Source organism: Sorex araneus, chromosome 2 (assembly GCF_027595985.1).
Source record: "Sorex araneus isolate mSorAra2 chromosome 2, mSorAra2.pri, whole genome shotgun sequence".
In the NCBI taxonomy this organism is placed as follows: domain Eukaryota; kingdom Metazoa; phylum Chordata; class Mammalia; order Eulipotyphla; family Soricidae; genus Sorex; species Sorex araneus.
In genome coordinates, this window is record NC_073303.1 from 53,830,878 (window position 1) to 53,841,320 (window position 10,443).

The 10,443-nt window shown below is 53.0% G+C and overlaps 1 protein-coding gene and 1 long non-coding RNA gene across 3 annotated transcripts in view; one reads left to right on the plus strand and one right to left on the minus strand.

Moving 5' to 3' along the window:
• The window catches only part of RB1CC1 (RB1 inducible coiled-coil 1), a 57,164-nt gene extending 56,760 nt beyond the window's left edge, over positions 1–404 (minus strand). The window contains exon 1 of the mRNA XM_055125564.1: positions 196–404. The gene's annotated coding sequence lies outside the window, so the exon portion shown is untranslated. The remainder of the gene's footprint in view (positions 1–195) is intronic.
• Positions 405–685: 281 nt separating this feature from the next.
• LOC129401968 (uncharacterized) lies at positions 686–7,679 on the plus strand. 2 transcript variants are annotated; one of them, XR_008628470.1, is made up of 5 exons: positions 686–798; positions 2,012–2,159; positions 2,483–2,545; positions 2,685–2,981; positions 7,601–7,679. It is a non-coding gene; the product is annotated as an uncharacterized LOC129401968 (long non-coding RNA). The 2 variants fall into 2 exon arrangements; XR_008628469.1 differs by lacking the exon at positions 7,601–7,679 and having other exon boundaries at positions 2,685–3,632.
• The last annotated feature ends 2,764 nt before the right edge of the window (positions 7,680–10,443 follow it).

Consider the following 10,443-nt stretch of genomic DNA (forward strand, 5'->3'; position numbering starts at 1 on the left):
CCTGACCCTGACCCTGACCCTGACCCTAGCCCTGACCCCCGCCCCGACCCCGACCCGGCTCTGACCCTGGCCCAGAGCCCTGCCCCGGCCCAACCCGACCCCGACCCGGCCCGGCCCCGTCCCCGACCCCGGCCCTGACCCGGCCCTGACCCCGGCGGCCCGCGGCCCCCGGCCCCGCCCGGCCCGCGCACTCACCGGGCGGCGCGGCCCCGTCCCCGGGCGGCAGCAGGGCCCGCGGCGCCCGGCACCATCTCCGCCCGCCGGCCCGGGAGCGGCTACAGGCGCGCACGGCTCCGGGCCGGCCGGGGGCAGCGCCGCGCGCGGGCAGGCCGAGGGGCCGCGGCGAGGGGCAGCCCGGGGCAGCGCCGGGGGCTCGGCAGGGCCGCGGGGTTTGTTATTGTCGACGCCGGGCCTGGCCCCGCGGAGCACGCCGGGAAGGGCGGCGGGGGAGGGGCGCGCGCCGGAAGTCCGCGGCCGCCGGGAAGGGGCGCGGCCCGCCCGCTCCGCCCCGCCCCGCCCCCGGCCGGCCGCGCGTCCTCCCGGGACTCCGCCCCTGGCCACGCCTCCGCCCCAGGCCCCGCCCCCGGCCGGCCGCGCGTCCTCCCGGGACTCCGCCCCCTGCCCCGCCTCCGCCCCCGGCCCCGCCCCCGGCCGGCCGCGCGTCCTCCCGGGACTCCGCCCCCGGCCCGGCCCCGCCCCCGGTCGGCCGCGCGGCGCCCCTTGACCCCGCCCCGGTCCCGCCCCGCCGGCCGCGTCCTCCCGTGACCCTGCCGCCGGCCGGCCGCCGAGCGCCCCAAGGTGAGCCTGACCTTCGCGGCCCCCGGGTCGGCCCCAGCCCCGGGCCGCTGCCCCCTCGGGCCGTCCCGGGGCCGCCGCTGTCCCCGCCGGCTGGACGCGCGGGGCGGGAGGAGCCGTCGGGGCTGGACTCCGGGTCGGCTCTGCAGCAGGAGACCCGCACACGCACGGCACACACGCACGGGCACACACTTAGACACAGGCACACGCACGCTCACACACGGGCACAGACACACACGCACGGGCACGCACACAGGCACACACGGGCACACACGCAACGCACGGGCACAGACACATGCACGGGCACACACATAGACACAGGCACATGCACGCGCACACACGGGCACACATATAGACACAGGCACACGCACACGGGCATACACGCAACACATGGGCACAGACACATGCACGGGCACACAGACACAGGCACACGCACCACGCAAGGGCACAGACACAGGCACACACGTGCACACATACATGGCCACGCACAGATATACACGGTCAGACACGCACGGGCACACTCACCACGCAAGGGCACACAGACACAGGCACACACACGTACACGCACGGGCACACATACATGGCCTCACACAGATACACACGGGCACACGCACACATACACTCACACACACAGGCACACTCGCACACAGGTACACACAGGTACACACACGCACAGGCATGCAGCCATGCACAGGCACACAGGCGCACACACACGTTCATGCACATGGCACACAGTGTCTAGGATTGAACCCAGGCCGCAGCATGCAAGGCCTGCTCTAGCCGGAGGTGAGATGTAAGAAACACACACACACACACACACACACAGTGTCTGGGATTGATGGGATTGAACCGGCTGCAGCAAAGGGAAGAGGGGGTGGAGCAGGTGGGAAACGTCCAGGACCTGCTTACACACACATGCACACACACACTTGCCGCAACTGGGATTAGCCCCAAGCCTACGCACACACACACACACACACACACACACACACACACACACACACACACACACACACACACACACACACACACACACACACACACACACACACACTGCATCTGGGATTAGCCCTGAGCCGCAGCATCCAGGGGTGCTTACCCCGGGCTGCGCACCCCCCACCCCTTCTCCAGCCTGCATTCTTTCTCCGCAGACCTACAGTCGGCGCCTCCTCAGCCCAGGGCTGCGTCTCACCCACTCTATGTGTTTGTTCCTTAGTTTTCAGGGCGTGGGGGGCCGGGGGCACCTGGGGATCAGGCCCTGGCAGGGACCCAGACTTGGCACCCACCCCTCCCTGCCCACACGACCCGGACCCTCACACTGAGACTGGCTGCGGCTGGCAGGGACTCCAAAATTCAGGTGGCAGGTGAGCAGTGCCAAGACTTTTTATTTGAGCTTTTGTAAATAGAGCATTTGCAGTATTTTTACCTCGGGGCCCTTAAATCTGTTTTTCCTTTCCTTTGATCATCTTTCACATTTTCAAGTAATTATCCATTCAGTGTAAATGATGCCCCAAAGGGGTTTATCAAAAAGCGCTTATTTCATCCAAGTATATTGATAGATTTGCAATGAGGGAAAAAAAAATAGATTTTCTTTAGTAGGAGTATGTAGGATATTTACACAGTCTACTGTTAAATGCCCTAAGTACTTCAGCTCTAAACTTTAAAGTCCTGTTTTTCCTCTGTTTAGGTTTCTCAAGAACTTCTTCCCTAGACTGACCTACTGATGCCAGGAGTCCTACATCTTCATTAGGTATCCCCCGTCCATCTCTGTCTCTATTTCCCCGTTCTCCTTCCATTTTCCCCTTTCGCATATTTCCTGACATGCATGTCCTCGGGTAGGGATGTTCTGCCCCTTGCTCGTCTTTCAGCGTCACCCTTTGTTTCTGCAGAGGGATGGGGGGCATGCTCGCCCCAGGGCCACCCTGCCTCCTGCTGAAGGAACCCTCACCTCCATGAAGGTCAACTTCTAACTAATGCTTACAATTCACTCTTCAACGGCTTCTCCTGCATATCACACAGCCCCCAATTTTTCCCCTCACTAAATCCTTTTTAGTAAAAGAGCAATAATTCGTTTTTCATTTCCTAGAACTGTGTTAGAGACCTTGGCACATAGGAAGCAGTCAGCAATTTCAAAAAGTTTGTTGAATGTGTTGATTTCTACTAGTATGTAAAGACGTGTCCAGTAGGTAAGTTACTATGAAAAATTCTTGCCTTCAGCTATCTCAGGGAACGATTAAAATATCATGGTAGTATTGTGTATGTGCCACTTAATTCTTCCTTTACCCAGAATGTGTCAGGATAGTGGGAAAATAGGGGCACTTTTCTTAATTTTGCTAACTCTCCCAGACTTGTTATTTAATTCCACATACACATTAGCTCATGCTTACCACAACCGTCATCGTCCTAATTTTCCTTTAGGTTATGCTCAAACAGCCAGTAACCACTGTTGATGTCATTTGACTTTATTGAAAATTAGTCACAGTCGTTCATTTTTTTAAGGTGAATCCTTGAAAAAGTTTTGGACTTTGTTTTTAAACTTGTGCCTCATTTGATGCGTGAAGCACGCACTTCCCCGAGGCTCCTGGCACTGAGGTTACGAGCTTGATGCTTGGGGGCTGTTTACGGGCCTGAAAGCTGCCCAGACTCACTCGGTCTGTCGGTGCTCACGTATCATTAGTGATAATGAGACTTAGCTTGGGAGCGACCGTCTTCAAAGCAGGTGAGCAACACGGTGGCGACTGCCCTGCGCCGGTGACCTCTGTCTAGAGACCATGATGACATTGAGATGGTTTCGCTCTCACCTGGACAAGTGCCCATCCCCCGCCATCCCCCGCCATCCCCCGGCCCCCAAGGAAAAGCTTTAAAGTAACAGAATGGGAGACTAACACCCAAGGGTAGTAGAGACAAGGGCCAGGAGGATGGCTCCACAACTCAGAAGCCGGCCTCATGCTGGGGAGAAAGGCAGCTGGGAGAGAGAAGGGACCACCAAGTAAAGGGTGCTTGGAGGGCCTGCTCGGGATGGGAGACACGTGCTGAAAGCAGACTATAGACCGAACATGATGGCCACTCAGGACCTGTATCACAAACCACAACACCCCAAAGGAGAGAGAGTAAAAGGGAATGTGCCTGCCACAGAGGCGGGGGTGGGGGGCAGGGGGAGGTGAGGGGGGGAGGAACTGGTGGTGGAGAAGGGCACTGGTAGGGGGATGGGTACTGATCATTGTATGACTGAAACATAAGCACGAAAGTTGTTAAGTCTATAACTGTACCTCATGGTGATTCATTAAAAAAATTAAAATTTTTTTAAAAACTTAAAAACTATGTTTCCCAAACTACAATAATAATTGTTAAAAATGAATTTAAAAATGAATTATCAAATTTTTCATCTCAAAACTTCTTAAAAATAAATAAAAAAGAAAAGTTGAGTACAAACATCTGAGAGCAAAACCTTCCAGGTCCTCCAGGTGAGGGTCTGGCTCCGCTGAGTTCGAGGAGGAGCATTTTAAGGAGTCAGGTTGATTCCGGTGTCCGAGAGACGAGCCAGTCTTCGGTGGCAGTCTGGACCCGGGTCAGGTGGGGGCTTTCGCCCCACCTCCACTCCTCCCCCAGTGGGAACCCAGTTTAGCTACAGGGACAGCACCCAGGCCAAGGGCCTGCTGCCGGCCTGGGCTCGCACAGTCCCAGTGTCACCTGCTCCCCCAGACACTGCCAGGGCGAGCACCAGGCTGGCCACGTGCCACCCACCCCAGCCCTGCGAGGTGGGGAGGGAAAACACGCAGTGCAGGGATGCAGCTCACCCATAGTGTTTGCCTCCTGGCACCCTTGGCAGCACAAAAAAGAAAGGTCTATTTAATACTGGATTTGGTGTGGCTTGACGTGTGTTTTTTTAATAAAACCATGTTTGGTTTTTTAAAAAAAAAAATGCTGCTAAAGATGCAGTCTCCTCTGGTATTTACTCTTCCTGTGCTTTTTAAAATTTTCGATACTCACCTTGATTTTCTAGACCTCTCATACATGGAAAGACACCAGCTTCAGTGACTTAGAACCCTGAGCTGCAAGATTCTTTGTTCCTGATTCTTCTCTCTGGCTTCCATATTTTGATATATCCCCAATGGAAGCTTGTCATTATGTTTATTTTTTTAAGAAGCACGCCCTCATTGGAGCCCATAAAAACACGGTGCCTTTAGACTCGGATGGAGGCTTTACATTTATAAACTTGTTGTGTTGCCCTAATTGCCCTGTTGGAATGCTATTAAATTTTCTCCATTTTTTACATATTGAGAAATGAACGGCTAAGATACTAATTTCTTCTAATGTTCTTTGACTAGTAACTCTCGGGCTGGGCTTGGAGACAGGCTGTATCTCCGGCACTTCAGCTTATACTCTCCCTCAATCTGGTGAGCTCCAGAGAGTCAAAGTGGAAGGTTTAAAATCTAGCAGTGTAGGGACCAGAGCAATAGCACAGCGGGGAGGACATTTGCCTCACACGCAGCTGACCCGGGTTCATTACCAGCATCCTATATGGTCCCCCGAGTATCACTAGGAGTAATTCCTGAGTGCAGAGCCAGGAGTAACCCCTGTGCATCAAAAAGCCAAAAAAAAAAAAAAAGTCTAGCAGTCTAACAGAGTTTTCCAATCTCAGCCATGCTGCCATTTGGAGCAGTTAATTCTTCATCGCCAGGGACTGGCCTGTGCCTGTAGGTGCTTTAACAACATCCCCCACCTCTTCATTCTGGATCTTGGTGGCAACCCCAGTGACGACAGCCAAATATATCCCAGGACATACTGTTCTCGTCCCCTCCTCAGGACCAGGGATTAAGTCGCGGTTAATCTTCAGAACGAACTATTAAGCAGCCATAGAAACAGCTTAGGGAAACAGTTAATGGCAGAAGAGGATAGAAATTGTTAGAAAACTCCCGTGCTTTATTTTGTTGAGGTGTACTAGCCCCCCCGCCCCCATTTCCTTCTTGCTTCCGGGAAATCTGCATGTCATTGATAATGTCCTGCAGTTCCTACAGTCTTGCAAGTATTTGCCGTGGCCTCTGGACTCACAACATGGAAACCCTCAGAGGAGGGGCTCGGGGCCCTTAGGATGAGAAGGGCCTTTCCTAGGTAGGGGGGGGGGCGGGGGTTATTTCAGGGCAGGGTGGGTGAGACACGCCGGCCAGCACGGTCTAGAGCTGAGAGCCGGCAGCTGGGCAGCGGCGGGGCTGGCTGCGGGGTCTTCCCCGGTGAGCTGGTGCGGGTCCCCTGGGGTCCAGAAAAGGTCAGCAGGGCAAGGGAAGCCCCTTGGTCCACAGCCTCACCGGCCTGCTGCCTTCCTCACTTTCCAAAGGGCTCACCTTTATGTAACTGTCCTGCTGCTCATCTGTAATGAGAAAAATGTGCGGTTTTATCACCTACTAAAGGTCCTTCCTGGCTGGCCTAGAGGCTGTTTGTTTTGGTCCTCCCTGCTGCCCAGAGAGAGCCCTCGGGAACCCTTCCTGTCCCGCGCCTAGAAACACGCCCAGCTTCCTCTCCTGTCCTCTTATCTGGGGCCCGGAGGCCCGGAGGCTGGTTTCCCCTCGCCGGGCTCTTCCCCTTATCGGGTGATCTGCACTTGCGGGCTGCGGGAGGAGGAGGCTGCGGCCGGGCCAGGTGTCGCAATGCCCTGGCCTGGGGAGGCAGTGCCGGTCTGCCCCGGCCAGCCCTGTTTCCGGGACAACCCCTCACACCCCCCAGCTGCACCGGCTGCCCTCCCAGCTGCAGTGCTCCTGCCAGCCCAGCTCTGCATGTCCAGGGCACGTCCTGGTTCCTCAGGCCACCGAGGCTGGGGTTGCCCCGTGCCAGGCCGCTGTCCGGCCTCCTGTTCTGTGTGTGCTTCCCTGGCACGGCGCCTCACACATGCGAGGAAGGTTCTGGACTCCTGGCCCGCAGCACTGGCACCAGCCTTTTGCCTGTCTCCCTGGCCCCGGCTCTCACGCTTCATCATCTCGGCCCCACGTCTCCAGGGGAACAGCTGGTGGGAGTGGAAAGTTTCGCCCCGTGGCCACCAGGTTTGCAGACCCTCTCTGGTCTGTTCTGAGCATTCCATGGCAGGAACCACAGGTATTCGACCCATCCTGCTTTGCTGGTTTTTTTTCTCTGTTTGTTTTTCCTTCATTATGTTCAGGTAGGGCAGTTAGTTGCCTTGCAAACGCGGCTGACCCAGGGCTGACCTGGTTCGATTCCTTCGTCCCTCTCGGAGAGCCCAGCAAGCTACCGAGAGTACCCCGCCCGCACAGCAGAGCCTGGCAAGCTCCCTGTGGCGTATGCAGTATGCCAGACACAGTAACAAGTCTCACAACAGAGACGTTACTGGTGCTCGCTCGAGCAAATAGATGAACAACGGGCCGACAGTGCAGTGCTATGTTCTATTACTTGGTAATTGCATGGTTTAAAAATTCACAGAATTGAAACGTGTTTATTTTGTGATGCTGAGGGTTAAACCTGGAAAGAGCTCACACATACGAAGAATGTACCCCACTGCTATAATAGCTGTACCCCCAGCACCAGTACCTTTAAAATTGAAATTTGTCCTGCTTAATTCCCATTTAATTGCTGTTTAACTTTAGTTAAAATCAAGACATGAAGTTAAATTGTGGTATGACTTAGTAGTTGAGCTAAGATACCTTGCCAATATTTCATTAAAATTAGATGCTAGATAGTTGATATCTGTTAAGATATAATTAAAAACTAATAAAAACTTTCTCTAATACCATCTGAAGTTTATCTTTTGGGGTGCCACTCTTAGCAGTGCTCAAGGCTTACTCCTATCTGTGCTCAGAGTTCACTCCTGGAGAGGCTCAGAGGACCATATGCTGGAATTGACCGTGAAAGGTGAACGCCCAGCCGCTGTGCTATCACTCCAGCCCCTACAAAGCGGTGTGTCTGGTGTGTCTGTTAAATGTTAGTAATGTACAAGCCTCAATAAAACTCGGTACATCTTTATTGTGGTCTTTTGTTTGTTTGTTGGGGGGCCACACCCAGCAATGCTCAGGGGTTATTATATTACTAGGTTTGAACTCGGAGATCACTTCTGGCAGACTCAGGGGACCCAGTGGGAGGCCAGGGATCAAACCCAAATCAGCAGCGTGCAAGGCAAGTGTCCTGCCCACTGTACTGTCCTCTGACTCTTTATTTTTTTATTTTATTTTATTTTTTCTTTTCTTTCTGAGTCACACCCGGCTATGCACAGGGGTTACTCCTGGCTCATGCACTCAGGAATTACTCCTGGTAGTGCTCAGGGGACCATATGGGATGCTGGGAATCGTACCCAGGTCGGCCGCGTGCAAGGCAAACGCCCTACCTGCTGTCCTGCTGTCCTATTGCTCCAGCCCCTCTATTATTTTTAATAAACATTATATTAGAGTCTCTTGCCCCCGCACCTGGCTGTCTTCACCGGGGCCCTTCGGAGGAGGTGGATTGAGTTTCCCTCTCCGCCCCAAGCAGAGCCCCCACAGCCCCACAGCCGAAGACCTCCGGAACCCAACCACAGCCATGCTCAAGGCCCCTCTCCACACGCTCGGACGAGCCTCACGCATGAAGGAACCAGCAGAGGAACCCACGTGTGTGGCACCCAGGGCTGAGATCTCCAAGCCTGCTCAGATCAGAACTGATCCCAGATCCCCCATTTTCCAGTAGCTAGGCAGTCACACCCGCAAACTGTCCGCGCCCGTGTAATCCCATCAGTGGCCAACATCCAGAGACATAAAACCAAGCTCCCGGAAGCGACATCTTATAGCCTACTTCTCCTTCTTGGAGAACCTGGCTAGCTACCAAGAGTATCCTGCCCACATGGGAGAGCCTGGCAAACTCCCCGTGGTGTATTCATATGCCAAAACCAGTAACAATGATGGGTCTCATTCCCCTGACCCCGAAAGAGCCTCCAATGCAGCACTGTTGGGAAGGACAAGTAAAGAGAGATTCTGAAATCTCAGGGCTAGGACGAATGGAGACGTTACTGAGGCTGCTCGAGAAAATCGGCAATCAACGGGATGATGATGAAGATATTAGATAAAGAAGTTAGTTTGTGTGTCAAAGTCCTTTGGTGTTATATAAATCACACCTCTCAACAGTTTCAAATATATGATAAGGGTGCCCTAGTGGAATAATTTCGGTTCTTTTTGTGCATAACCTATTCTCTCAATAGTACCTCATTCTCTTATGAAGCATTTATTTGTATTTTTATCTTTAAAAAAGTAATGATGGTGCTGGAGAGATATTACAGGGAGTAGGGTGCTTGCTTTGCACAAGGGCAACCCAGGTTTTTTTCAATCCCTGATACCCCATTTGGTACCCAAGCACTACTAGGAGTGATCCCTGAACACGATCTAGGAGTAAGCCCTGAGCACTGCCAGAGGTGACCCAAAACATACAAAGAAATTGATTATTAACCTCTTCTTTCTTGTACTATGATTTAAGGGCAGGGAGAGACAGGTGGCACCCCAGAAGTGCTCAGGGCTTACTCCTGGCTCTGCTCTCAGGAATCACTCCTGGCAGGCTGAGAGCACTGTATAGGGTGCAGGGAATCGAATCCAGGTTGGCCCTGTGCAAGGCAAGTGCCCTACCCTCTATACTATCTTAAGTTTTCTAAATCATTTTAATCATTACAGATTTGAAGACCAATTAAATACTTTTTCAATTACAGTTGTTCGTACATCATGAAAATCAATACAAATAATAAAAGTGTGGAAGAGGTATTAAAAATGATGTCTACAGAGTATCAGATATGCTAATGATTCCAAAAGAGATCTGACATATGAGCCCATGGGCGTTTCATAGTCAGGGTACATGCACCCCTATTTAATCCAACACCACACACTTGACTGCCGTGGAGAAACAAGAGGGAGCCCCAGACCTAATCAAGTGGGGGTGTGGGATAGAGCTCAGTGACAGAGCACTGGCATGGGTGATGTCCTGAGTTGGGGCCCCAGCACCACAAAGGAAGGACAGAAGAGAAAGGGAAGAATTAACATGTGCTAAAAAATCAAATAAATGAACACCACTATGTCTCAGCAGTAGAGCAAAATTTTTAAAGAATCAGCATACAAATATTTTAAAGGCATCTTTTCAAACCTACGTCCTGCATGTCTAATTAGAGGTCTTATCTTCCACCGTGCATCGAATGAGCCCTTGGTGAGTAAACAATACGGTGCCTGTTGCTTGCCGGGTCAACATGACGCTAACTCTATCACCAAATTCTTGGTGCACAGTTCAATTTGAAGGTCAGATAAATAAAAGGAAAAAGTGTCATCAAGATAAGCCTCTCTGGGTGTGCCAGGGTCGGGTTGGGGCCATCCGAGTGTAGGACGCTGTACGTGTCTGCAGGTCTAATGCCCTGCGTTTGGCATAACGTATTAGAACATTTGTGCCCAGAGCCAAGGAGCACCTGGTGTGGTTCATTTCACTGAAGCCAGGCTTAGACATTTCTGGTCCCATGACAAAGTTCCACACAATTCCTCCTGCTACTTGACTTCCTGTCATAGGAATGGACTTGGCACCAAGATTTATTACCTACAAGATTACAATTGTAGGCAAAGAGGGAAAATTTTATAAGTATTTTCCTTGGGAGGGTGTTTTGAGGAGGCGTGTGGAGCCAAGCATGCAGACCGTTCACGCTCCGTATGC